This window comes from Gavialis gangeticus, unplaced genomic scaffold (assembly GCF_001723915.1).
Source record: "Gavialis gangeticus isolate Ggan-Ray unplaced genomic scaffold, GavGan_comp1, whole genome shotgun sequence".
Taxonomy (NCBI): domain Eukaryota; kingdom Metazoa; phylum Chordata; order Crocodylia; family Gavialidae; genus Gavialis; species Gavialis gangeticus.
In genome coordinates this window covers 51,316,782-51,321,482 of record NW_017729034.1, presented here as the reverse complement: position 1 = coordinate 51,321,482, position 4,701 = coordinate 51,316,782, and the positions used below count along the sequence as shown (strand labels likewise).

At 40.7% G+C, this 4,701-nt stretch overlaps 1 protein-coding gene across 1 annotated transcript in view; it reads right to left on the bottom strand.

Annotated features, from left to right (window-relative positions):
* GNG4 (G protein subunit gamma 4) overlaps positions 1-4,701 on the bottom strand; it is a 22,414-nt gene that overhangs the window by 1,086 nt on the left and 16,627 nt on the right. The window lies entirely within an intron of this gene.

Sequence of the window (4,701 nt, the reverse complement as noted above, 5' to 3'; positions counted from 1 at the left end):
TTTTTTTTTTTTTTTTTTTTTTTTACATGTTTATTCCAATATAGGAGCTTAAGAATCAGTCTTGATTAATTGTCCTCAGGGGCAAGGTGGAGTGCATGCATATTAACATAGGCAACTGTTTTGCCCTACTTAGAAGGAGATTCGGCATCGAAATACGTAGATCCTTAGACCCCTTGTGCCTCAGCTCTTATCATCAGCCCCCATAGTTACACCGCTCCAGAATCATATTATCTTGAGCTTCCACAATGGCCATTATATGCTTGGATGCAAAACATTTCTTCTAGGCACATGTCCAGCAAGAAAACTACAAGCTTCAAAACACTCGATGTCAGGGTTTTGGTTTTTTTAATCTTCTGTGAAGTCAATAATTATAATTAAAAGCTGTAAGCATTATCACATTAATCTGAATCTTAAGGCAAGTTGACTTAAGAGACCTACCTCTTTTTCAGGTACTTGAAGTAGGGAACAATTTTGTGCCAAACCACCTGGAATATTTGTTTAGTTAGCCTGCTGAATGTTTGTTATGCAGGTGGAGGTATTTTCTTTTAAACTGTTTTTAATAATAGGACAGTTTACAGAACATGGAAAAAGCATTTTTAATGAGAGGAACTAGTGTCTTTTGCTTGGATACCACATGCCCTATTCCCCTCAATTACACACTGAGCTCAGTGGGTTTCCACAACTATACTGAACAGGAGAAACTGAGTCTAATTTCTGATTTTTTTTAGATAAACTTGCATCTTCTTTAACTCTAACCCACTGCAAAGCTTTCATTAGCATAAGTTTATATATCCATCGGGCTTTGGATTAGTCCCCATATGACTTTTCCAATCCATCTCAAAAAAGAAAAGTTACTCTCTACAATTCTGTACCAGTTAAAGCAGGGTTGTCCAGCAGCCTGTGAAGGGTTAACACGTGGTCCCCAGACTCCACCTAGCTGCCACTACTCCCCATTGCTTCAGCTGCAGCAGCTGGATTCTTGGGACTCCCCTTCACTCACCCAGCTTCTGCTGAATGCCCCTACCCCAGGGGGCAGGGCAGGGCAGTGTGGCACAGCCTGTGGTGCCAGGAGAGCCATCACCCTGAAGTGCCCATATGGCATGGTGCCACAGAAGAGCCTGCAGGGAGCAGAAAGTAAGGAGGGGCACCACACCATGCAGGGGAACACCAGCCTGCGCAGTGCAGCGAGATGCACAAGCGCTCATGTGTGCACAGTGCTGTGGTGTGGAGTTGCCCACACATGCATGCAGCTCACCCAGCAGTCTACAGCACCCAGCTGTTTTGATGATGAACAGACTTGAATTAAAACATGGTCTGCTAAAAGACTTGTTCCCCCTCCAAAGACATTTGCAGCTGGTTGGAATCCAGTGTTAGACTGCAGTCCCTGGCTGTGGAAGTTAGTATTAGTATCACAGATAATTATTCTGTAGCAATTGTCCATGTGAAAGGTCACTGGGCACAAGTGTTACACATTTGGAATAATAAAGAGGAAGCAAGGCCAACACTAAAGTTGAGCAAATTTGGAGGAAAAGAGAGACCTAAAGACAAGTATCAGTGCTTCAGAGGACAAAGTTCCCAAAACACCCAGCTTTAAAGAAAGAAAACCAGAGATGCTAAAAGTATATTTCCCAGTTATTTTTTCAGATTTCCTCCACTACTGGCTTTAGTGGGTTAACCTGCCTACTATAATCAAATTACACAATTAATGTAACTGAACAATATAAAAATGTACATTGGATGAAAGGAAGATGTTTTCTACCATGATGCCTTGAGAAAGATAAACAGAAGTTACAATAATGTAGTTCTACTGTCTTACCATTGTATACTTACGTGAATCAACAAGACCACCCAGAACAATGGGAGAAGCTCCATCTTCTAGAGTGCTGGTTTAAGTTCTTTATATACAGGCATGTCAGAGTACGGACACCCAGACATTTGGAGGCATTTCAAAAGGTATGTGTGTGCCTAGGGAGGGTGACTCTTGCTCTGAGCTGTACAGCAGCTAACATCCTAACATCCATGCATGGTCAAAGAGAAAAATATATATGTAGCAAAACAGTTCTAACTTTAACACCACTCCATCCAGGAGTAAAGCTGGAGCAGTTTTGCTCTGTTTGTGTCATTCCCAGCTTGTCCATATGCAACTGTCAGAAGTAACAACTGCTGTGGGCTTTTTATCAGCAGCTCCCCTTTTGAAATGGCTCCAAACGTACACATGCCTATACCCTCTAAGCAGAGCTATACAAAGGGTCACAACAGTCAAATGAAAAAATTATTTTGAGTCCCTCAATAAGTCAAAGCATCATACAATTCCCCACTCCTAACTTATTCCCCAGTGTACTGCTATGCAAATGAAACACTTCCAGAAGCAGAGCTGTCCCCATCCCCTTCAGCACCACAGTATATAATTTATTTAAAGCACTGGAACAACTAGTTAGTGATTTAATTCAAAGTAAAGCGGAGGGACTTACTGACCCATGGATGACTGCTTTGCAGGTCCACTAAATCCCATAGTAAGGGAAAGCTAAACTTTAGTAACTGCCTTATTTTTTTCATTCAAAGTAAACTGCCATTTATTGTAGAATAGTACCTTTCCCCTTCCCACCTTTTAACTCAGTATAATGTGTTTGTCTGTCCATACTCTACCTTATAAATAACAAAGAATAAGTTTGCTATTTCCTCTTGCTAAGTGTCATAAGTCAGGCACTCCATCTGTTCTCCTATAGGACGGGGTAGACAATCCCCGGCATGCATGCCAGAGTGCCGTGCGCAAAGGCATTTTGCTTGGCATGCATGCCTCAGAGAAGGGGCTGGGGCTGTGCTGTCACAACAAGGATTGGGCCAACCTCTGACAACTCACTTCTTACAAGTCAAGATTGTGAGTGTTTTTGGCACATTTGCCCAAAAACGTTGCCTATGTCTGCTATAGGAGGTGAGGGAAATCCTTTTACCCCAAGTTTACAGGGTCAGTAATACTGAATTATGGCTTTTCCTGAAGCCTTGAGACTGGCTGATGCCAACTAGCTGTTGCAAAGAACGGAAGTTGATTATTAAGAAAGAGAAATTAGCTGGTTATAATAGCATTAAAGCCATGCCACAGACAGCTTCTTTAGGTTAAGGATGCATTTCTGTCAAAACGCAGGAGGTGCGCTACAGCAACCTATTAATACATATCCTGCTGTGGCTTATTTCTATATGAAGTCACATTTTGATGGTTATCACATTCGGAAAATAGGAGAAATTAGACAAAAGATGCTACGGTTCCATCAACACATCGAGGCCACAGACCCCTGGTGTGAGTTATCATATATAAGCAAGTTCTTCTGTTGCTAGTGCTACACTCTTGAAATAAAGAAACTCTACTGACAGAAGTGAGTCCAGACCAGGATTTTGGCTGGCAGATTTTCCTTGTCTACATGGTATACCTTTTCACATCCTAACAAACATAGCTATGTCAAAACTTTGTAACAGACAGAGCTTAAGCTACTTTAAGAGTTGCTTGTTTACCTTTAAAGAATTTAGAACTGATCATTGCTGGGCAATTTCAAATTGTGCAATTCTTCATTTTTATTTATGCATAATTACATACCCAAATACATCTACCAAATGCTCAGCCTTTCATCTTTCCAATAAAATCACAGCTGTAGATTCATGAGCTCATTTATATCAGCTGCGAAAGTGGCTAAAATAATTAGACCGGTTTGACTGGAATTCTAACAAAAAAATAATGTGTGCTTACTTAATACACCACCTCTCTGCTGCTTAATTTTTAAATATTTGCCCAATCCCTCATTTAAAACATGTTGCTCTCCTACTCCTTAGGATGAGAAGAATATTTAGTTGTCAAAGTTATGAAATAGCTGTGAGGCTGAAAAGAATTAGCAGCTTCAGGAGAACTGTGGAATTTTACCATTACTTTTTAGAGTAACAGAGGTGATTAAAACAGCTGAAGTTAGAACATAATCCTGTTAGCTGCACTAATAATTACAAGCTTCAATGACAGGGAAAAATGCTGCAATTACTATGTCATCTGTCTTGTCATGACTAGACTAATTACTATCCTTGCTATGACACCCACTTTGCTTATCCTTTGCATCCAAAATGTAGAGATCCACATACATTTGTCAGCAACTCCACAGCTTATCTCGCAACATTATTCAAAGCCAGATAAGAATATTTTCTAGGGCCCTTTGGAAAAAAGGCAGCACAGTAGCTAATACAGTACTGTACTCACGTACTGAGCTTTTTAATTTTTGTTTTTTTGCTGAATTTTTCTACTAGTGAAGGTGAGATTACTAGAGCTCAGTAACCTCAACGGAGGTTTAAATTGGATATTAGGAAAAACTTTTTCACTAGGAGGGTGGTGAAACACTGGAATGTGTTACCTAGAGAGGTAGTGAAATCTCCATCCTGGGAGGTTTTTAAGTCCTGGCTTGACAAAGCCTTGGCTGGGATGATCTAGTTGGGAATGGCCCTGCTCTGAGCAGGGGTTTGGACTAGATGACTTCCTGAGGTGCCTTCCAATCCTCATTTTCTATGATTCTGTTATTCTAACCACCATCCAGGGAACAATTATGATGCACGCAGCAGCAGCATCAACATTTTCTTATACACCCAACTCTTCCTAACCAGAAAGGTTATAAAAAACCATTTAGTTGAGGAAGTTTCATAGTTGGTAGGGTCGGAAAGGACCTGAGCAGA